We start from the raw sequence: 24,820 nt of genomic DNA on the forward strand, positions 1-24,820 counted from the left end.
AGTTTATTGGCTACCCAATAGCCATAGCCCACTTCTTCTCTGCTAACAGAACTTCAACCGGTGGAAATCCACTCATCACAGGGAGGCAGGGAGGCATCTATTCCCGTCACAGGCGATTCACTGTGTGTTGTCTAAGTCATCATCTTGTCCCATTCCCCTTTGATGGTGTTGGGTTAGAGGTGGGCAAGTGAGCCTGTTCCGGCCAAAGAGATGTAGGGAGATGTTGGCTGGGGGGTGGGGGTGGGGTGGTCCCTATCTCACATAAAATGACAGAACCTCAGAAGAATATAGCCTCTATGCACTACCCCCACCTTCTACCTTCTACCTTGGAAAGCTGATGTGAAGCCAAAATACCTCAAGTTGTGGCAGCCATCTTGCGACCTTGAGGTCACCAGAACAAGAATGAGAAGCCAATAGTTGGGAATGTCCTTCTTTGGAGAGAGTGGGGAGAAGGATGGGGTGTCCTTGATGACATCATGGAACTTCAGAACAAACCCTGGAATCACTCTGGCCTTCTTGTTAAATAAAATTAAATGTCCTTGGAGTTCAGCTGCCATTAACCAGTTTTGTTGCTCGTTTTAGCCTAAAACACTTCCAAATAATGCATTGCCTCCCCCATAGCACTTTCTATGTTATTATTTATAAAAGATGGAAGATCAGGAACATGTAGGATGATGAGATTTTCTGATTTTTCACTTTCTTTTCTCCATTTTCCCTGTTACATGAGTAAGAGAACGCTGCTATGACTTTATAAACAATCTTTGGAACTCATAATCAGCCTCTTTAATTCTCTCCCCTGTCACAAGTTCTAGTTCTTAATAATTGTTCAAAACGCTATTTTCTAAAATAGAGCCAAAGCTGTGGGGAAAGTCTTGCATGCTGGCTTCCCTCGGTAAATGCACTCAGCTGTCATCTCTGCAGAACCGCTTCCTCTCTGTGTGAGCTCAGCTGGCTCTTGCCTCTTTCAAACCCTGACTAGCATTGCGTTAGCATATTGGCAACTTCAGTCCCGTCTCTACAACCCCTTTGATTCCAGAACGCGGCAACCACTGATGACAGTTATCCGCGTCTCTCCCCTCCAGTTCTTAAGGCAAATTCCAGTGAGGTGTTGGCAAGCTCTTTCATTGGCCCCCCGTGGCCCACTCTGCACTGGTTATGCTGCAGGATCATGTGAGACAAACACGGGAGCCTGGCCCCCGACAGAGCAACAGGGAAGGGGTCTGTTAGTAGGACAAATAACAAAACAAGACCTCCAATAGGTCTCATTTAGTTGGTCATGTTCATCGAACATTAGCAAGACTCTCGTGTATTTATAGGACATCAGTCGACATGAACCTACAGTTATGTTTTGTATCCTGATCAAAGGGAAAGGTATTGAGGGTGTGGTAGACAAAATAATGACCTCTCCAGAATGCCCAGTGCCTGTGAATATGTTACATAACTTGGCAAAGGGAAATTAAGGTTATTAATCAGCTATTTTACAACAATGAGATTATGTTGGATCATCTGGATGGTCCTTTTTTTTTAAAGATTTTTATTTATTTATTTGAGAGAGAGAGAGGGAGAGCCTACAAGCGAGCATGAGCAGGGGTGGGGGTGGGGAGCAGAGGGAGAAGCAGACTCCCCACTGAGCAAGGAGCCCTATGTGGAACTCCATCCCAGGAACCTGGGATCATGACCTGAGCCAAAGGCAGAAGCTTAACCAACTGAGCCACCCTGGTGCGCCTGGATGGTCCTTAAATGTAGAAGAGAGAGGTAGAAGAGTCCGAGTGATATAATGTGAGAAAGATTACTGGCCATCCCTCGCTCTGAAATGAAAGGGAGACATGATTGCAGAATGCAGGTGGCTTCTAGAAGCTGGAAACAGCAAGCAAACAGATCCTTCCCTAGAGTCTCCAGAAAGGAATGTGGCCCTGCCAATATCTCAGCTTTAGCCCGCTGAGACCCATGTTGGATTTCTGGCCAACAGAATGCTAAGAGAATAAACTTGTGTTGCTTTAAGCCACGATGTTTGTGGTAATTTGGTACAGCAGCGATAAGAAACTAATCCAAGGGGCAGAATGGGTACTAACCTTCATGTGCTAGCACAGCTATTCTCTCCAGATCCAGACAACAAAACTGTAAGATAGCATTGTTCTCCCTCTTCTCCTCAAAAACAATTTAGGCTAAGAAGTTAACACAGGTAGCGAGCAGCAGAGCTGTTTGATTCCCGAGTTCATGTTCTTTCAAGCAAACCACAGCTGCTTCTTCAGTGTAGTCATTCCCAAACTTAGCTGTGCTCTGGACTTGCCTGGAATCTTTCAAATATGCTGATGCCTGCCTCCTGTGCCCAGACATTCCCATTTCACTGATATAGTGTGTAACCTGGCCATCAGGAGTTTTCAAATCCCCCCAGTGATTCTAATGTGCAGCCCAAGTTTGGCAACCATGATTCTGGAGAAAGGTATATAGGATCTTGATGTTAAACGGTGACAATCACTTTTCCTTTTAGAAGGAACTTCTTTTTCAGTGGTTCCTACCTGGCTTGCCCAATAGAATCACCTGGAAAGCCTTTACCGTATATTTATGCTTGATCTCACTCTCACAGATGCAGATCCAAATGGTCTGGAGTAGGATCAGGATAGTTTAAAGCTCCCACGATGACTCAGATGTATAATCAGGATTGAAACCCCCTGTACCAGGAGAACACAATGGAGTCCTTGGCAGCGGGAAGCCTATCTATCTTGTGAGTCACTCTGAAAACCCTGGGTGCTGGTGGAAAGTGAAGAAGGTTTTCATAGCAAAACTGAGTCCTCCACTACCCAGTGGGGATGTTTCAGGGTAAGTGTTTCCAGCTGTCCCCGACAGGAAATGTTTACACATATTTGCAGAACTTCTCTATCAGCATTGAGCAAGATGCTGTTTTTGAAGAACAACCAAATGAACACTTATAACCTAGGATTCATAAGAAATACAAAAGAGCTCGTTGAAGGAGCTTAAAATTCATGCTATGAAGCCATCAGGAGTTGCTCTCAAGATCGCTGCAGACAAGGATATGTACAGGGGGCTAAGTTATCTCCCCACTGCTTTCTAAGGGCAAGAGGGAGAAAACAGCATTTCAGCGGAAAGTTCTAGCAGCTGGCATCTTAACAGATCAAGTGTCAGTCACAGTAGGACACCATGACATTTTGTGATACCTGATAAAACACAACATGACATACTCAGGGTCACCTGTGCAGTATTCTTGCCAGAAATGTGTAAGCTGAATCTTGTCAAACTTCTGGACCCACCTTCCAGCTGTCAGGAAATAACCTGGACGAAAGGAACAAGGTGAATGACACCATGAGGAAAATCCAGAGCGTGGAACATTCTACAAGACAGCTGGCCTGAGCAACCTCTTTGACCTCAGCCGCAGCAAGTTCTTTCTAGAAACATCGCCAAAGGCAAGGGAAGCAAGGGCAAAAATGAACTATTGGGACTCCATCAGGATAAAAAGCTTTTGCACAGCAAAAGAAACAGTCAACAAAACCAAAGACAACCGACAGAATGGGAGAAGATATTTGCAAATGACATATCAGATAAAGGGCTAGTATCCAAAATCTATAAAGAACTTACCAAACTCAACACCCAAAGAACAAATAATCCAATCAAGAAATGGGCAGAAGACATGAACAGACATTCAAATGGCCAACAGACGCGTGAAAATGTGCTCAACATCGCTCTGCATCAGGGAAATCCAAATCAAAACCTCAATGAGATACCACCTCACACCAGTCACAATGGCTAAAATTAACAAGTCAGGAAACGACAGATGTTGGCGAGGATGTGGAGAAAGGGGAACCCTCCTACGCTGTTGGTGGGAATGCAAGCTGATGCAGCCACTCTGTAAAACAGTATGGAGGTTCCTCAAAAAGTTGAAAATAGAGCTACCCTATGACCCAGCAATTGAACTACCGGGTATTTACCCCAAAGATACAAATGTAGTGATCTGAAAGGGCATGTATACCCCAATGTTTATAGCAGCAATGTCCACAATAGCCAAACTATGGCAAGAGCCAAGATGTCCATCGACAGATGAATGGATAAAGAAGATGTGGTATAGGGCGCCTGGGTGGCTCAGTTGGTTAAGCGACTGCCTTTGGCTCAGGTCATGATCCTGGAGTCCCTGGATCGAGTCCCGCATCGGGCTCCCTGCTCGGCAGGGAGTCTGCTTCTCCCTCTCCCACTCCCCCTGCTTGTGTTCCCTCTCTCGCTGTGTCTTTCTCTGTCAAATAAATAAATAAAATCTTTAAAAAAAAAAAAAAAAGAAGATGTGGTATATATATATACACAATGGAATATTATGCAGCCATCAAAAAAATCTTGCCATTTGCAACGACGTGGATGGAACTAGAGGGTATTATGCTAAGCAAAATACGTCGATCAGAGAAAAATAAGTATCATATGATCTCACTGATATGAGGAATTCTTAATCTCAGGAAACAAACTGAGGGTTGCTGGAGTGGTGGGGGGTGGGAGGGATGGGGTGGCTGGGTGATAGACATTGGGGAGGGTATGTGCTATGGTGAGCACTATGAATTTTGTTAAGACTGATGAATCACAGACCTGTGCCCCTGAAACAAATAATACATTATATGTTTAAAAAAAAAAAGAAGAGAGTATAAAGGGAAAAATGAAGGGGGTGAAATTGGAGAGGGAGACAAACCATGAGAGACTATGGACTCAGAGAAACAAACTGAGGGTTTTAGAGGGGAGGGGGGTGGGGGAATGGGTTAGCCCGGTGATGGGTATTAAAGAGGGCATGTACTACATGGAGCACTGAGTGTTATATGCAAACAATGAATCGTGGAACACTACATCAAAAAGTAATGATGTATGGTGACTCACATAACATAAAAAAAAAAAAAAAGGACAGCTGGCCTGGTCTCTTCAAAAGGGCAATGCTTACAAATAAATAAATAAATAAAACACGTAATTCTTTCAGCATAAAAAAGAATAAAGAAATGTAACCACCAGATGCAATGCCTTCATTAGATCCTGGAGGGGTGGAGGAAAAAGTTACCTTTACAGACAGGAAAACTGACGTACAGAAGGGTTTCTTGGCCAGTGATTTCAGGGTCAGGATTCAAACTTACACTTTGAAGGGAGCAACGGACCATAGAAAAAGCTTTGCTTGATATGCTTTGCAAATGATGCTAGAGTTACCCAAAACATTTTTGAACCGCATTTAAAAGAATTATTATCAATAAGAGCCAGTTTTTTTTTTGTTTTTGTTTTTTTTTGTTTTTTTTTCAGAAAACAAACATCACCTTGTATCATCACACTTCGTGTTGGGCCTGAAGAGCATTCCTGCGCTTGCTTAACTGCTTAATTTACCGCTTGGGACCCTTGAGGATAGTTAGCAGTCCTTAGAAATCAAATCCACCCTTAAGGGACAAAGGTGTGCGACCACTGAAGAGAATGAAAAGTGGGCTGTGAAGGTGTTGCGAAAAGGCAAACTTCCAAGCTTGTATGTGCAAGATATGCTTTTGAAGAGGAATTTAAATACATGCATTGCAGCACGCTGTTTTCAAAAAAAAAAAAAAAATCAATTACACTGATGCAGGAAACAAAGGCAAAAGAAAAATTATTAAATTTCCTACTACTTACAGTCCATTGAAAAGTCCTTGAAACAGGAAGAGTGACCTTCCTCCAGGGACTCAGCTGCCTCCATCTTAATACTTTGCTCAGGGCAAAAGGCAATCTTAGCCCAAGCCTCCAGGATCCTGTAAGTCTACTTTAACATATAAAAATTCCTTTGGAAACCTCCTTTATCTCTACACTACCCCGCCCCCCCGCGAGATACGTGTTGGCAATCATCCCCCAAGCATACGGCCCACCGACATACATCTGAAGGGTCTCATGACTCAGGTTTTATTAGACAGTAATAAATGGCCTTTTCCCAACAATAGCTAGCTCCCTAAAGGTACTGGAAACCTTGTTTCCAAAATTCCTTAGAGACTTACACTATCCCTAACGCCCTCCCAACTTGAAAATATAAAATGGGCCACTCCTCAGGACCCCGGTGCAGCTTTTTCTGCCCATGGGTCCTGTCCCCGGGCTTTATAATAAAACCACGTGTTTGCACCAAAGACCTCTCCAGAATTCTTTCTTGGCAGTCGGCTTCGAACCCTAACATCTTTCCTATATCAACATCACATTATGTTCACACATTACTATTTTTTTCTTTTAAGGATGTATCTAACAGAGGTAAGGAATTTGCGTCTGGGGATGTGGTGAGTCTAGCTAGTGTCCAGAAAGTGAGCCAGTTCCTCAGACAAGCCTGACGAAAGGCTATTTGACTCCAAAATCAGAAGGGTATGATTGAAAAAGAAGTGATCCCTTCACGTGGCCTGTACTTGGACGACCACTTGCAGGAGTCTAGCAAAACAAACAAATAAACAAACAAACTCTGAGAAAAAGCTGCAGGAATGACTTCCATCTCTCACACTCCCAGAGATCAAATCTTGAAGAGGCATTTTCTAGCATGGAGAGATTAGGAATAGAGATATTCATCCAAATGTAGTGGAAATCAGTCTTGGCCTGACACAGGCATCAATTTTTTTCCCAGACAACTGTAAAATGTGGAAAAGCTGTATTCGAGACTGTGGCAAGAGCTAGCTACTCGTTAACCTGGTTATAGAAAGATAGACTTGGCTGAAGCCATCTCGAGCAACTGCTAGTTGCCTACCCAACAATTATTCCCTTTATTCCTAGGGCAATATTGTGATTCATAATTAATATATGTATTTGGCCTTCATCCACAGTTCCTGGCTCACACCTCCCAAAGCCCTTTGAGTCTTCTGAGCGTAAGAACATTGGGAAGATCTTTTGTCATATTTGCTCTCTTGTCCTCAGGTCCTAAAAAGCTTCAGATCCATTAAGGTGAAATGGGTGTCTTGTTATTCATGACAAGCCCCTTTCCATCACAACTGAGTTTACGGTCAATGAGGGGACTTTTGAAATGCACCTAAGGATGGGGGCTGGTTGCCAGCAAAAGCAACCAAGAATAAGGGGTTGGAAATTTCAGTCCCACCTCCTGATTTCCAGGGAGGGGACAGAGACCCGAAATTGAATTAGTTGCCAATAGCCAATGATTGAATCAATCGTGCCTACTATATAATGAAGCTGCCATAAAACCCCAAAGGACAGTGTTCGAAGAGCTTCCAGGTTGGTGACCGCATAGATACTCAGGGGGAGTAGCGCGCGTGGAGAGGACATGGAAGCTTCACGCCCTTACCCACACACCTCGCCCTATGCATCTATCTCTTTCATCTGGCTATTTCTGAGTTACATCCATTCCTAATAAACCGGTCATCTAGTAAGTAAAGGTTTCTCTGAGCTATGTGAGCCACTCTGGCAAATGAATAGAACGCAAGGAGAGGTTGTTGGAACCTCTAATCTACAGCTGGTTGCTGAGAAGCACAGGTGACACCCTGGGCTTGGGCTTGTGACTAACTTCTGAAGCGGGCGGGGGTGGGAGGGTGGTGACAGTCTGGTAGGACTGAGCCCTTCACCTGTGGAGTCTGATGCTGTCTCCCGCTAGACAGTGTCAGGATTGAGTTGAATTGTAGGACATCCAGCAGGTATCTGAGAATTACCTGATGGTGTGAGGGGTAAAAGCCCTCCTCCACATGTTAAAATTGGGTCCCAGAACATTTTTACTTCACTAGCAGAGCCCTAATTGTCTGTAATGTTGGGCATTCCCATGTTACATAGGGCACTCCCCAGCCCCAGGGCCATCAGTAATGATTAATCTAAGATGACTATTACCATTTGGATTCCTTCAAGAATAAGGAACAAGGACTTGGGGAAGTGATCCCAGAAACTGCCTAGAAACATAGTTTAAGAGATTAAAGAAAGTGTGTGTAGAGCACCAAAGCCAAAGCTCTGATCATAGTAGGCGTTGACCTTGGTAGAACTCTGTCCCTACCGACCACAGCGGTATCCAAAGCCCTGCAGGATCTGAGTGATATGTGTGCTAGAATCGATGATTTCCTGATGGTGGGCTCATTTTCAACATGCGCTAGAACTGGCTGTGCTTGCGGCCAATTAGCACATTTGAAATGCATAGCAACAGTGTTGATTCATGGCAACGAAGAACAGCATGCCAAGGAAGAAAGAAATAACAGCAGGACTGGACTTGCTCTGTAAGATGGAGCAATCGCCTCCTGCGAGGGCAGGGGGAAGCGTGAGTATTCTGCTCTGCATGAGTAGTCCCCCTGTGCTTAATGGAAATTTTATTTTATTATTTTAATTTATTTTATTTTATTTTATTTTTTGCTTCATGGAAATTTTAAGACATAACTATAACTCTGGTAAAGGGTGGGAGAATATGAGAAAGGATTTTGGTTTAGCACTAAAAATCCACGCTACACTGAGGAATTGCTCCACCAAACCTTTTCTCACTTTCTTGCATGTGATGAAGCTTGAGCTCTGGCATAGGACTGGAGACTACATTTCCCAGCATCCCTTGCAGCTTGGTATGGCTGTGGGATCAGGTTGTCACCAATGAGGGGTGAGTGGACTACATGCACCTCTTTTGTTTAGAGGGAATTGCTGTATCGGACTATTTCTTTTCCCGTTCCTGGAAGTTGGATCTTCTCTTGACTAAGCCTTGACCATACAAAAGAAGGCTGCTTTTATTCTGAATATTAACTTAGAAAAGTATGCCCCTTCCTAAAATAAAACCCAGAAGTTCAGCATGTCAAAGGGTAGTCAATATCCAAAAAAGCTACTGATCACACACACACACACACACACACACGGTTAATGCAACATTTACATTTATTTATTTCCTTTCTCTAGGCAGGCTGATAGAGAGTTGGTGGGGGTGGTCGTGATAGGCACACACAACCTCAACAGTCTGGTCAGTTTTCCTCTTCCTCCTTCCCTGCTCACTCCCAGGTAGTATGTCACTGACCTTTGCTACCAAGATTTCTTTCTGCTGTGTACAGGAGGAGATCGGAATCTCCTCCAAACTGCATGCCACCATCTGCAAAATCCAGTTCAGTGTTCTCCCAAGAGAGGCAAGAGATAGATGCCCAATATTCAGTGACAGCAGGGAAGGCAGGGCTCTTATGCAAAATGGGATCACTACGGGATTAGGAATTATAGGAGTATCACCTTAGGTACCAGGGCCTTCACTGGCGCTCTCTCTGATGCAGACAACTTGTCTATTCTGCTTGCTTTCAGGGATAAACATGCTTTCCTTTGTGTTTTAAACTTCTCTCAAAAACAACATATGTAATAACAAATTCATATAAACATTTTTATGACATCTCTTAAGTTCAACATGTTTACAGTTTATCACAGTGAGGTGTAAACACTCCATCAGAACAGGTTCCCTTTTGTGGAAAGGGAGAGTGAGACATCCTCTGAGTACAGAGACAAACCACACACATCACAGGGGCAGAGAGTGTCTTGGAGAGACAACAAGATCCTGAGTGATCCTATGGTGTTGGGCTGTCCTGCCAACCTGGACTGACTGGAGAGAGCGAAGGCTTCTTTCCTTCCTAAGCCACCGAATTTATTTCTTTATTATAGCTGCTTAACCTTTATCCTGGCAAATACACTGACGAAGACGGAGTGAGTAGACAACATTTCCTGTGGGGCGCCTGGGTGGCTCAGTCAGTTAAGCGTCTGCCTTTTGCTCAGGTCACGATCCAAGGGTCCTGGGATCGAGTCCGGCATGGGGCTCCCTGCCCAGCGAGGAGTCTGCTTCTCCCTCTGCGCCTCCCCCCTGCTCCTATACTCACTCTCTCTCTCTCTCTCTCAAATAAATAAATAAAACCTTAACAAAAAATTTAGTGAATAAATGAATGAATGTATGAGTAAAGTGCAAGTGAGTACAGATCTCCTCATACTTCTAGAATAAAGAAGCATCTAGCACTGTTTTGCTTTATCTCTTTCTGGAAGAGCATGTCCCCAAAGACAGCTCCAAACTGACAAGGGACACACGGAGTCACACTGCACCTGGAGGGGAGTGCCAGCTTCGGAGTGGGGACCCGGGCCCACCCCTGCCTCATGCGGCTGCTGGTGAACCCTTGAGAAGCTAGGGCAGGAACCCTGGCCTCCAGGTGCTCCAGGGGACGAACACAGCAGCGTCGCCAACCCTCCCAGCACAAATGCACGTGTGTCAGAGATTTCTGAGAGAAAAATTAAAGAACAGATGGCAAAATAAAGACGCTTTACAAATGAGAAGTCTCTGCTTTGTCTGTACGCATATTATACTTTTCGTGCCTGCCATTGGTATTTATGCCACTTCTGGGTAACGGGATCGTTTTGCCGGCTCCATTTACAGCTAATAACCATCAACAATCATGGTTATTGACGTCCTCTTCACTGCCACCTCCTACCACAGGACCATTTATTGCCAACTCTAACACGCTGAAAAGAACATTGTATCGAGAGCTACCAAATCAGGTCGCAGGGTAAAACTCGTCTTTTCTTAACTGTAGCCACTCTGATCAAACCACTGCAAGATAAATGTTGGACTGGTGGATTTCTTGGAAGAGTACATGGATTGTTAAGAGGAAGGGGGAAAGAGAGTGAGCCAGAAGCCAGTAGGATATGTTGGCTGCATGATAAACCAAGGAGAACAGTTCACAGGCTCTACAGGGAGCGAGCCCGATGAGGTCTCGTGGTCCAGAGACCATGGGAATGAGCCCCATTTCCTACGCATGACAGAGCGGCTGGGTAATGGCGCCCTTGACTAGAGAGGGCACAGGGAACATTATTGGAAAAATAGTCTCAGGGCAGATGGTCCACTTACCTGTTCCAAAAGTGACTGGTGGCAATTCTAAATTGTAAACTTCTGTCTTTTTTAAACCGCTCCAAAGTTAGGTTTCTTTGTTTCAACAGCTCAGCTCTTAACAAATACACTAAGCGGACAGGTTCAGTCCCTAATCAAACAGGTGTTGAAGCAGGCATGCATGCAAGCTTAGTTCTCGGATGAATTCACTGGTGTCATCAGGGGGTCAGGGAGGGTGAGGTATCAGAGAGGAGAGTTCTAGAATGGCAGAGGAAAAGGAGGGTAAAAAGATACCTGGGGCCTGGGATTGGAAGGAGAGAGAGAATAGGGGGCTCTGTTTCTCCCAGTACCTGGCTTTGCAGCCCTGGTAATAATGCTAACTCACAGTCATAGGGTGCTTACTTTGATTAGGAACTTTTTAAAAAAAGATTTTATTTATTTGAGAGTGTATGAGCCGGGGGAGGGGCAGAGGGAGAGGGAGAAGCAGACTCCCCACTGAGCTGGGAGCCTGATGCAGGATCCCAAGACCCTGAGATCATGACCCGAGCTGAAGTCAGACGCCCCCTGACTGAGCCACTGATTAGGAACTATTTTAACTCTTATGTGTGTTAGATCATCGCATCCTCATGAGAACCTTTGAAATAGGTATAGTTATTCTCCTCGATTTATAGATAACCAACCTGAGTCACAGAGAGGTGAAGCCAGTTGCCTGAGGTCACACAGCAGTTAAGTGGTGGAGTGATAGTCCAATCCCAGAAACTAGGCTTGACCCATTCTGCTATATATTCTGCTAAAAATGCTACCAGTTTTTCTGCCTTGGCTTGGGACTATGCCCGTGCAAAGAAAGGGGCACCTTTTCCTAATTGGCTCAGAGACCTCCGCTGGCCAAGGTCGCCTCTGTCCAGAGAGGGTAGTCGTTTCTTTTTTTCTTTTTTTAAGATTTTATTTATTTATTTGACAAAAAGAGAGATAGGGGGAGTGGGAGAGGGAGAAGCAGGCTTCCTGCCGAGCAGGGAGCCCGACGTGGGGCTCGACGCGGGGCTCAATCCCAGGACCCTGGGATCATGACCTGAGCCCAAGGCAGACGCTTAATGGCTGAGCCACCCAGGCACCCCGAGGGCACTCGTTCCTGTTCTCACATGGGAGAGGTGTAGCCCGGCAGCCACCTGTGCGCCACCTCTCCTTAGTCCGGGCTCGCACGCAGGGTGGCCCGCTGGTGCGCGTGGCCTCTGCTGGGATGCGTGCCAGTACCAGCTACAGTCTCCTCCCACTCCTACTAATTATGGCTTTTGTGCTCTCCAGTCCTCCACTTCCCCTCACATGACCAGCCCGGCAGAAATGATCCACAATGAGCAGGACCACAGGCTGTGGGCGGGCCACCTGCCAGCACCTCCGAAGGGAAAGAGCAGAACTTTGTGCTGCGCGTAGCCGGAGCGGGGCAGCTCTTTGGGGACGGCTGTGGACCCTCAGAACAAAATCAAGGCCACGCACGAAGTTAAAAGCTCCACCGCAGATGGCTTTTGGTGTTGTTTTATAAGAAACAGAAATTAAAGAGAGGTCCTGAGTGTTCTACTTTTGGAAGATAAGTAGCAAGAAATTAAAACTTTAATCTAGCAACGGTGAGATGTACACCGTGGTTCTGTTGCCAGAGACAGACGTGGAGTCAGAAGACTCCAGCCAGGGTCACAGCTTGGCCACCTGCTATGACACAGAGTTGGCAAATTACCTCAACTCTCTGGATCCCACTGTGCCAATCTCTGACAACGTAAGAAATACATATTTGGTCTCTGCTGCTGGTTCCTGACACAGAGCTCTTAAACCCCTTGAAATGTCCTGGGTGATAAGAGCACATTTTGTTGTAATGAGGTGACCCTTGGGGGGCTCCTGAATAGCTTCAGGACAACCGCCAGAAAGACCAGACTATGATTAGAAGCCTGGAATTTATAGTCCCCCTTCTCTCCTCCAGGCTGCGGAGAGAGGTCAGAGGTTGAATGAATAATCAGATATGCCTATGGGATGAAGCCTCCATAAAAACCCCTAAACTCTGGAATGGGGAGGGCTTTTGAGTTGGGGAACACATTCACATGCCGGGAGGGTGATGCACGCCAATCCCACGGGGACCAGTTCCTGCACTCAAGGCCCTATGTACCTCTTCATCCGGCTGTTCATCTGTATCCTTTGTCATATCTATTACACTAAAACAATAAACATTAAGTGTTTCCCCAAGTTCTGCGGGCTGTTATAGCAAACTATCAAACCTAGGAGGGGATCATGGGAACCCCCATTTTGTAGCCAAGCAGGACAGAAGCGTGGGTAGCCTGGAGACTCTCCTTCTGGTTGGTGCCTAAGGAAGGGGCAGTCTTGTGCAACTGAGTTCTTGACTTGCAAGGTCTGCCCCAGCTCTGAGTAGTTACTGTCAGAATTTGTAAGACACCCTGTTGATATCAGAGAGTTGGAGAATTGCTTGGCGTGGGAGAAATCCCCACATCCTAGCTGTCAGGAGTGTACGTGGACTAAGAAACAGATTTGCCTTCACCATCAAAAGGAAGTAAGTCTGTCTCGCAAGGTCGTGGCGAGAAAGACATGAGACAGTAGATGTAAAAAGGACTACGGAGGCGCTAAGAAGGTTGGCTGAACCCTAAAAGACGGGAGGAAGAGGAAGAGAGGAACACTAGCATTGATTTGAGTCTGGTATCCAAAAAGTGATCTCATGTTATGTTTTGCAACCCACCCCCCTCCACTGACATTACACCTGTTCCAATAAATAAGGCATCTCAGGTTCAGACAGGTTAAGCGATTGGACCCGGTTTGTGAAGTTGGAGAGTGATTGAACCAAAATTCAAAACTCAGATCCGCCTGACAGCAGGTCTCATGCTGCTTCTGGACACTGAGAGGAAGAGAGGCAGAGGGAAGAGAGGGGCAAGGATAGACACTGCAGTGAGAATGGGGACTGAGAGCCATGCAGGCAGGTGAACAAGAAAGGAGGCGGTTAGCCTGCCTCAGCTGTTGGGGGTCACGGGACTGTGGCCCTGCCTGGATCTGTCCTCTCGCCACTCGCCTTCATTGCCTTTCGAACTCTTCTGTAGTTAACTCACTATCTGAAGTAAGCTTTCTCAATTTTCAAGTTTTTCCTTCTTGGAAATTCCTTTCTCCTTCCCTGGGTACCTGTGGCAGCCTGAAAACCAGCTGTCCAAACATGTCCATGTCCTCACCCCCAGAACCTGTGAACACCGTACCTTCTTCAACAAGAACAATTTTTATGGGTAATTATGTTAAGGATCTTGAGATGAGCGTCCTGAATTATCCAGGCGGGCCCAATGTCATTATGAGTGTCCTTATAGGATGGACACAGCAGCGTCAGGGTCAGACGAGTTGCAAGCATGGAAGCCAAGGCCAGAGGGGAGAGAAGACCCTCGGCTGCCATCTTTGAAGATGGCTGAAGGCGGCTATGACCCCAGGAGTGGAGTCAGACTCTAGCAGCATCAAAAGGCAAGGAAGCATTCTCCCCTAGAATTTCCAGAAGGAGCCAGCCCAGTGAAATGGATTCCAGACTTCTAACATCCAGAACTGTAAGCGCAGAAATTTGTGTTGTCCCTCGTGATTTGTTATAGCTGCAACAGGAAACCGATATGGTACCTCACTCCCTCCCCTTGTGCATTTTCGCCTCTACAGTTTGGTGCCGCTAGGCTTAGGTCTTCGTGGGAGTTACAAAATTATAATAGCTATTTGCACAGTGCTTCCAGATTTGCAAAGACAATGTAGCAAAGCCTGAGCGTGTATCCTGTGACGGGCATTCTGTGAGCACTCTCCATGCACTGACCACTGGGTCCCACGGATATCCTACTGCTTGTCCAAGGCACGGGGAGCCCAAATTCAAATCACGTGCATCTAGCCTCATAACCCATGCTCTCAATTAGAACCCTCAACTGCCTCTTCACTTTATATTACACATTCAATTATCTCTCCTTTGATCCTTGGGCAAAGCCTTTAAAGAGGGTATTTTTTTAAATCATCCTTCATTTATAGATGAGGAGGTCGAGGCTCAGAGAGTTTAAGTGATTTTACCAAGACCATTCATGCAGGAAAAATCAAAGCCAGCCATCAAACAGGTCAAATGCTTCCTTGTCTCTGACCCATTCATGAGAAAGAATTGCTCCTGCCTTGAACCCCATAGCACTTTGTAAATATCTCTGTCACCACAATGCATTCCGATTATGTATGTGTGTAATGTGAGCCTTTAGAATGCCAAACCTTTGTGGTTCAGTCTTTCTATGACATCATAGTTAAAGAGGCCAAGGCAGCCAAAAACATGCAAAAAGGAAATCCTCATTCTTCATCTCTCAAAAATGAAGGCGGAAGGGTCTAATTCAAAGTCTCCAGTTGCATGTTCCCCCCCGCCCCATTCCCTCAGCCCATAGCTCCAGGGGCTCTCATTCCCTTCTACCCTCCCGACCCTGTCCTCTCCCGGCCCCAGGAGGCATTTTTCTCTCACCTCATCTCCTCCCTCACTCAATGCCCTGTTGGGTCTACTTGGCCTCTCCTATACACCTGTCATTTCCTATCACCTAGTTTGTTTGTTTTTTTAATTGAAGTATAGTAGACACGCAATGTGCCATGATGTGACAATTGTCTGCATTACTCAGTGCTCACCATGATCAGGGCAGTCATCTGTCACCCTCCAGGGTTATTACAGTATTATGGACTCTCTTCTCGATGTTGTACTGTCGTCCCCGGGACTTATTGTATAACTGGAAGTTTATACACCCCTTACTCCCCTTCACCTATTTTCAATTCTGTATCCTCATCTTTTGCTTCACCCCCAAGAGCGTTTCACACACGTAGAAGCCCACCAGCAAGTAGCCCGAGAAGGCAGTCTCTTCATCTAGAGGAGGGCTGGGGGGTGGGCAAGGGACAGCCTGGAAACACTTGCACTCAATAATCTCATACCCTGTCACACTGGTTATGACAGCAAGTCATGTTGAGAAGACCACTTTTGTCCCAGATGCTGTTCTGGTCGGCTTATCGATGCTATTTCTCATCTTTGCAACACCCGGGAGAAGTATTTCATTTGAAGAAACCAACTCTGAGATTATGTGGTGTACCCAGCATTCCACAGGATGCCTCACGAAGCCCTCTTCCTCCCCTCATCCAACACTACCTCCCGCCGGGTCTTCTCACTAGACTAGGGGCTCCTCAAGGAGCCTTACTCATCATTTTATTCCCAGAGCCTTCCACAGAGTCAGGCACAGAAAACGTATTTAACCAATGCGATGTTCTCACCACACCTTCAGCACAATCTGAAGAAGTCATCCTGACACCATTCTGGCCCTCCATAAGAGCAACCACTTTCCTTGTCCTCCATGACTGAAGCCACAATGTTCACACCTATCTGGGTTCTCAGAATCCTCCCTCAGGCATTGGGTTGGGTGGACATGTGCATACAGCTCGTCCACAGGTAAATGAGCCCAGGAAAGTTGCTCATCTGGTCAGTGACCTTGCCCAGTGTTTTTTCCATTATGTGACACAGTTTCTCCTTGCTGAAGGGTAGCTGCAAATACAAAGCAGGAGTTTGGCATTGGCATTCATCAAGTGGTTTTCTAGGTGCCAACCTGGACCAATTCCCAGCAAGCCAATACGGCAAACAGGTTATCTTTTTTGCATAATTTTCCAGGAAGTTTTATGCTCTATCACTAAACTTGGAACAGGTTGAACCAAAATTCTCCTTCAATTCTGGGAAAGCCATTTGACCTCCTACGAGTTTTATTTATTCATCAAAAAAGGGAAACTCACTGAGCTGAGAACAAAGGAGATCTGAGTTCTAGTTCTGACTTTGATATTTGACCTTGGGCAATTTCTTAAACATCTGACTGTCAACTTTCACTCAAGGGCTCCTTGATGGCCTTTCAAAAACTACACAGCAATCCAGGATGCCTCTACCCCAACCTTCCTTTTCTCTCTCCTTTATTCATGGTCTGATGGCTCACCTAGCCTGATCCCTCTTCATTTTGTCTTAATAGAATCCCTTAATGGAATCCTTGCACATTTTGTTGCACGTTAGTGCTGTTTCTTGGAGGACCCAAAATAACACAGGGTTCCAACCTACCTTTCCGAACATATTGCTTCATTATTCAGATCAGTCTCATTCAAGTCCTTCTTCCAGACCCAGAACTTATTTCCATTCAACCGGGATTTACACACTGTGCATCTTGTACCAGGTACTGTGCTGGGTGCTGATGGCAACAGTGATGAGTAAGCCGGACATGGTCTCTTGGAGCCTACATCCTGGGGCAATGCTCTCCCACCTCTCTCTCTCCTTGTCAGAATCCTACTCCTCCTTCAAGAGGTCCATCTGAGCTCTTCCCCACACTACTCAAGCCATCCTACCCCAGAGTCATCTGGTGTCTGCAGAACCTCCCTTGCCCTCATTATATTATATTCTATTGCTTATATTACTCTTTTGGTACTTACACTGCCTCATGTTACATTTTGCATTTATACATTATCTAGCTTGATTATTAAATGTTTGAGGATAGGCGCAATCTTTCATGTTTTTGCATGCTAAAGCACAATTGGCATGTAATAAAAATGATATTTGGCATTTATGGAATGCCTACTATTTTCCAGTCAAAGATATTTTCAAAGCTGTAAGTGTATTAAGCACATCTTTGATTTTCTGTGTCCTGATGCTTTGACATCTGGGACTCTCTGACCTTAATTGACTGCTCTTCCCAGGGTTAGTCAATTCCTAGAGAAAATAAACAACTCACCCACTAGTGTGCTCTTCAAATACAAACCAACCAATCCAGAATCCACACCCCAACCATCTCCAAACCACTATCCTTCCACCCCAGTGATCACAATGTCAGCTACCAGACAACTATGCCCTATGCATAGCCCCCTTAAATCATTCAAACTAGCCAATTCCTAAGCCTGTTGCTCCTCTTCACCCATTCATTCCTCCAGGAACAACAATAAAGACCCTTGCCCGCATTTCCCCCTCTTCTTCTGCCTCCTGACCGAGACCCCAGTGCTTTCCCAGGTGGCCCCAGCCCCCATGGCATGGTGTGTCCCCTCCTCTTGGGAACTGTAACAAATTTATCTTTTCAATGGCCATCAAACTCCTGATCTGTTGGCCTTACTGTACCTCAAGTTTCTAATAGACTATATTTTAAAGCAGTAAGGTAGGTATCAGATTTTTGGGGGGAGAGTGGGGGTGAGGTTGTATGGGAAAAATTAAATAAGGTCATTTTATATCTGGTAAAAATATCCAGTTTTTCTAGAGCTTTCAATAAAGTCATCTGACGCCATTTTCTTGGTGGGTGGAAATATCCAGAATCTGCAGTGATTTTCCACCAGAGTCAGCAGTGGAGTAAATACATGAAGGGGAAAGGAGAGACTTTTATGTTGTCTAAATGGAGCTGTATTTGCTAGGATAGGACTAGGATCTTGTAACAAGGGAGAGCAACAGGAGCTTAAAAGAGGGTGGAAATTTATTGCTTTCCCATGGAACCTCTAGTGTGAGGTGGATATTTGAGGTTGTTAGATGCTCTCCTCCAGTCATTCAGGGCCTCAAGGACTCGGTCTCGTCCACATGGTCAAGGCTGGGCAGACACATGGAGGAGGCACATTCAGCATCTTAGCCAGTAGATCCCGAAGTGGCCCGTCTGGTGTTCACTCACATTCCATTGGCAAGAACTAGTCACGTGACCACATCTACCTGCGGGCAGCCTGGAAATAGAGGGTGGCTGAGCTGTCCCTGCCCAGCTGCCATGTAATGACCATGGGAGCAGAGAGAACTGGCCTAACAGGAGAGAGGCTGACTCGGCTACAGCACCGGAGACTGGAAACGCTTGAGAAATCCAGTTTCACAGGCATCTTAGGAGGTATTATTATTATTTTCATTGGACAGTTGGGGACATGTGAACTCCAAGTGGTAAATAATTAGTCCGAGGTCATAGCCTAGATGAAAGTAGAACTGGAATGTGAAGCCAGGACTATGGGATTTTAAAGCTTCTTTTCATTTTTCTTTGTTTTCCTCCCAGCTTTTTTGAGGTATAATTAAATAAAACTGTAAGATCTTTAAACCACAAAGCGATGTGGAAGGACTCCCTCCCTCAAGGTGATTAACACATCACCCCACATAGCTACCTTTTTTTTTTTTTTTTTGGTGCGAACATTTAACTTCTCAGCAAATTTCAGTTATACACTACAGTCTTACCAACTGTAGTCACTATGTTTTACATTCGATCCTCATGCCTTATTCATCTCACAACTGAAAGTTTGAACCCTTTGACCAACCTTTCCCTATTTCCCCCAGTTCTCAGCAACCACCTTTCTGTTTCTGAGATAATTTTAATCTATCTTTCTTTTCTTTTCTTTTCTTTCTTTCTTTCTTTCTTTCTTTCTTTTTTCTTTTCTTCCTTTCTTTCTGTCTTCTCTCTTTCTTCTTTCTTTCTTTCTTACCTTCCTTCTTTCTTTCTTCTTGCTTTCTCTTTCTTTCTTGGGATTCCACATGTAAGTGATACCATGAGGTATATTTTTCTCTGTGTCTGGCTTATTTCACTTAGCATAATGTCCTCCAGGTTCAACATATTGTATTGTCCCAAGTTATGGGATTTCCTTCTTTTTCTTAAATATTTAGTATACTTGGCATCTCTTTCTCTTCTTACTAACATTCTTCAGTTAATATTTCTTGACTCCATTAGTCTGGAGTGAAGTTTTTATTTTACTCTCCCTTTTTTTCTTAAACCTATAATTTGCAAAATGTGTCTATATTGATTTTTTTTCCAGCTCACATTTGTCTTATTTGGTTTCCCCCATGTTCATTATTCTTGCATTTGGTCATCCTTCTTTCATTATCTAAATTATAATTCAAATGTAGTTGTTTGAGTCACTATATCATTTTTTTGTTGCTTTTTCTTACCTTATCTTTTTTCTAACAATCTATTCCTAAGGGAATAGGCTAACTCAGACCAAAGATAGTCCTATCTTGGTTGAAATCGATCAATAAAACCCGTGAAATGTTACCTTAAGTTTCCAAATGTTTGTATATTAAATATCAAGCCATTTTATTAAATAAACTGGAATTAGTATTGATTCTTTTAGTTCAAAGTACAAAACAAAATGTCCTTTACTAGGGTCATTAAAATCACATAGTGGGTTCCTGGAAACAGCTAACTTCTAAGCAATGACATCATTGTTCTCAAGAAAGAAAGGTAAGAAAGGTAAACGTAAAAGTGTAGGGGACCAACTTGATAAGCAGCAGGAACTTGATCTCCTGGTTTTCACTAGGTAGCCTCTCAATATACTTGGGCTTTAGTCTGGGGCAATGCGTATATAAATTAATCAGATTAATAAAGGGAAAATCAATTGGATTTCCAACTTACTAAATTTCAAGAGAATACTTCACCTGGCAAGAAAAAATTTATTTTCCTTTTACAAGTAGATCTATGCAGACGTTGTCCTAAAACTTCATTAGCTTATGTAGTCAAAAAAAAGGTTGAATACTATTTCATTTCCCCAATATAATAAATACTCTCTTGTGTGTTCTAGTAGTCATAGGATATGGATTATGCTTTTATGTTTAAAAAATAAAGAGAAGTAGTAGGGCGTCTGGGTGGCTCAGTGGGTTAAGCATCTGCCTTCGGCTCAGGTCATGATCCCACGGTCCTGGGATCGAATCTTGCATCAGGCGCTCTGCTCGGCGGGGAGCCTGCTTCTCCCTCTGCCCCTCCCCACCCCACCACACCACTCATGCTGGTGCCCTCTGTCTCTCTCTCTCTGAAATAAATTAATCAAATCTTTTTTAAAATAAAATAATAAAGAAATAAAGAAAATAACAAGAGTAACAACACCAGATTAATGATATTCCTCTAAGTATCAATTAGGAAGCACGTGTGGAGGAGCCCTGGGGCCACGGGCAGGATGAAACCCAGATGTACCTGTCAGGGGATGTTAACTGCTGTGATAGTCAGTGCTTGGCACAAAAAGTTCGTTTTCACTCATGAAAATGCCATGTTCCTGGCCAGGTAGCCCTACTGTGTGACTCTCTTCCAAGCAATTACTCAGGACCCAGCCTCCTTCAACCTTCTGTCTTCGCCATCCCCCAGGGCAGTAGAGTCCTCTGATTCCTAACCTCGTAGATGGCAAGACACCAAGAGAGTGGACGATTGTGCGGGAGGGTAGTTACTGGACCATATCCAAGGGTGAGCCTGGGTAGCATAGCCTGGCTCTGTACCCAAAGGAAAAGGAAGTAGTCCGTGAACACATGGCCATCACTACCACCAGAGCCTAAATAAATAGCAACTCATTTTCAAAGTGTTCCTATCAACATCTACTCTCACAGGGGAGCAACTCCAGAAAAGCAATTGATGACAAAATACACTAGGGTGTTCGTTAGTGGTCAGTGTTATTTGCACATCAGGCATTTTAAAAAGCGCCAAATTAAAACCAGCTCTATCAATAAGTCCCAAATTTGCATCCATGAATGCTGGTGTCTGGGAAGAGGAAAACATTTAGCAGAGGTAAACAGAGGCATCCAAGGATAGCTCCTGAGAGGTTAGCTTCCCTTTTCAAGGATACCTATGATGGGCAAAATTTTAAGATCATCTCCAAGATTGCCACTCCATAAGATATCATTCTTGTGATTAGGTCATTTTATATGGCATAGGAAAAGGGACTTTACAGTTGTAATTAAGGTCCCTAATCAGTTGATTTTGAGTTATTCAAATGGGAGATGTCCTGAGTGGGCCTGACCTAACCAGGTGAAGCCATGGAGAAATAAGTCAAGGTCAGAAACCAAAGTCAGAGGGATTCAAAGCAGCAAACTCTCCCGTTGGCCTTGAAGAAGTAAACTTCCAGTTGTTTTGAAGAACTCCAAGCCCGTTATAAATGTAGATAATGCCTACACCATTTACAAACAAAATGTAGCTTTCCAGTTTAACTATTTTATGCAGAGGGGTGGATCAACCAGTAATTTTATACTGTACAGGTCCCTGCATATATATTATCTATATCTGGACATGTGTCCATGTGGGGGCTTCATTGTCCCCCATGGCTTTCTCTAAGAGTTTTCAGACCAACATTGCTACCTAGCAAAAAAAAATTCCACAATTAGACTTCCGCAGTCTGCCAGTGTGGATACCATTCCTTCCACAAAGTATTCCCAAGCATGCAGAAGCCACTTAACGTCAAACCTTTGGAAATACTGAAACCACAGCAATCTTTTAAATTCACAAATCTGATCATGTCACTCGCATGCTTAAAATTACCAGTGACATACCATTGTCTACAACATGAAATCCAATCAGTGCTCTGACAGCCTCGCCCACTGTCTCCCTGTCTAGCTCCATCTCTGGCCCCTCTCCATGTACAGGCTTTCCAGTCTTCCTGTTCTGAATGCAAGTGCTTATTCCTTGTCTGTGTGCCTCAGCCATTTGGGCCTTTCTCCTTCATCTTTGGGCTAACATCTATTTATCCTTGAGGAGGTTATTTCAGCTGCCATCTCCTGTTGCATTTGTTATATGCTTCAGTGATTCGGCTCTTATACAAGGATCACGTCTTCTCCAAAGACTCAGTTTCTGATATCGAATGGTGAGAGCTTATGTAGCTCCGTTAGGTAACAATGAATATCATATCATCTAACTATATTTCATTCCTGAGTTTCAACTAGCACGCAGTAAGAGTATGGTTAGTGAAGGCTCTGAGAGGTATGTACAGATAGATAAATACACACACACACTCCCCTAACCAGTTTCTGATGTTGGATAGCAAGAACTCCGAAAGTGAAGGCAACTTGACTACAGTTTTGTTTCATAACTTACTTCTTATGTGCATATGTGGAATGTGCGATGCAGTCTATAGGGTTAATGGCATGGGGTCGACAGCGAAACTGCCCGGGTTGAAATCCCAGCTCTGTGGCTTATCAAGGAACTCTCGTCCTCACCTCCGTAGCTGTATGACGCAGATAATAATAGTGCCAGTATCGTTACGTTATGGGGATTAAATGACTTTGTTTGCTCCAAAAAGGATATAAGGTGCTTGGTGTGTGTGTGTGTGTGTGTGTGCATGCGCGAGCATGCGCACACTTTTCGCTTCAATTTGCCTGCGTGCTCCCTGGAGACACAGCCGTGCTCTGTATCCGTGTATTTCTCCAATGGCTAGCAGAGTGCCAACTATATGGTGAGCACTTATTAAATATTAATCACTCCCCCTTTGTCCCAAGAATACACACCATGCCAGTACCTCTATCTATGCCCATGATGCTGAGCACCGTGCTTGGCCCAGTGGTAAACGTGTGTTGGTCGGTTGGTTGAACTATAATTGATTGCTGCCGGCCGTCACGTCCTACAGAAGTGCCTCCGCCTAGGATGGATAGTCACTGACGCCTAGACAGGGCTTCAACCATCCTGGTCGCCATCTTGTTTGCAGTTCAGGTGAGTAGCGATAATGGGCTCTGACAAGACAGGAAAGACCAGTCTCATAAGAACAACTTAAAATCACCCACTCTTCTCAAAGGCAAAAGGCTGGAATGACAGTGAAATACAATGCTTATGAAGAAAACTGTGACTGACCTCCATTTGAAAATGTCTTACATTTAAAAATATGTGAAGAGCAATGAGCCTGAATGAATGCAGTGATTTCAGAATGATCTAAGCAGTCACTGCTGCCAGAAAAGAGAGAGCTGCCCCGAAAAGACCCTCCATTCTACCCTTTCTCGAAGTATCTCCCATGGAAGCTTCATGATGAATGAAAGCCTTTTAGCAAGCTAATTAAGGGATTCAGGTATGGGAGGAGGGTTGTTTCAAGCCTTGGCAGGATGTGTGGTTGTTCTCCATGACCTTCACTTGTAACCTCCAAAAGCATGTTATCTACACCATCTCCTGGGTCCACAAGAACTTCTTTGTCCCTCGTGGACCCCCCACAGTCCCGGGAAGCCAGGTCCTGCTGGGAGAAGGATTTTTGCATGATGCAAATGTGGTGAGATCACGTAGGTAGGGAAAACTATTTGTCAGGCTGAACTAAAACAAAACAAAACAGAAATCTGCACGAATGCTCATGCATTTAAATGCTAATATAAACTCTACAGCTTTACCTACGGGGCTCTTTGATGTGTCCACCATGCCTTACGTACCCAAATTACCCGTTTGCTTTTATTTTCCTTTGAAAGAGAAAAACAGTAACTTCAATCCCTCTGCCACTTCACATCTAGATGGATCTTAAGGTGATGAGCTTTTGCTCCTCCCCACAATTTTGTGGTGGCTCAGGAGGAGAATAAGCATGAAAGGGGAGACAAAGGCAAATAAGGATATAAAAATAAGTGACCTGCTTTCTACTGTGTCCCCTTTCTCAGTGGAATCTGAAAACTCCTTTGTAGGTCCTTTTATGGCTACTTCAAAGCTGTCTAAGCTGAGACACAGGTAAAGAGCAGAAAGGGGCTGGGCTGGAAACCACAGCAATTTCCTGGGGAGAGAGTGCCCCTGGGTGGCCCATTGATCTTCATTGTTTCCTACTAGACGTAGACTTCTCAACCTCAAATAAAACTTAGCGCCACAAAGGTCTGTTTGGGAGGATGCTCTGTATGTATTTCTTTATTCTTTTTCAATATTATCTGCAGTTTTTGAGCATATGGGCCATGATTTTGCAAGCACAGAGGAAGAGCATTCTGGCTCTCCACCCTCAAGGTCCTGGAAAAAAATCTGAGAAACACAGAACATGTTTGCGTATAGCTGAACAGCACAGAGTAGCTAAACTGGTTGATTTTCTACATACTTTGTAAAGGGCAGCGTTACTAATTTGACTTAAATGCTCAGCATGATAAATCTAAACCAAATTCTCTTGCACAAAGTACACTCTCAACAGTCAATTAAGCATGGGAAAATTCAGAATTCTTACCTCTGTGACCGCAGCAATACTGCGTGGCTAGCAAAAACTAGGACTGTACACAAAGAAACCACAAAGTTGATCATCTAAAAGTCACGGAACAAAAGTGGTCTGGGAGTTCATAGTCTAGCATTGTAGCCCATTCTGTTAGTGAGTTGATTGGGTTTG

At 44.5% G+C, this 24,820-nt stretch overlaps 1 long non-coding RNA gene across 2 annotated transcripts in view; it reads right to left on the reverse strand.

Moving 5' to 3' along the window:
- LOC123848650 (uncharacterized) overlaps positions 1-24,820 on the reverse strand; it is a 51,445-nt gene that overhangs the window by 21,008 nt on the left and 5,617 nt on the right. For both annotated transcript variants that reach the window (XR_010409328.1, XR_010409327.1), the window contains exon 2: positions 23,015-23,225. This is a non-coding gene — a long non-coding RNA (uncharacterized LOC123848650). The remainder of the gene's footprint in view (positions 1-23,014; positions 23,226-24,820) is intronic.

Source organism: Mirounga angustirostris, unplaced genomic scaffold (assembly GCF_029215605.1).
Source record: "Mirounga angustirostris isolate CCGP_5_RB_7025 unplaced genomic scaffold, mMirAng1.0.hap1 SCAF_2, whole genome shotgun sequence".
In the NCBI taxonomy this organism is placed as follows: domain Eukaryota; kingdom Metazoa; phylum Chordata; class Mammalia; order Carnivora; family Phocidae; genus Mirounga; species Mirounga angustirostris.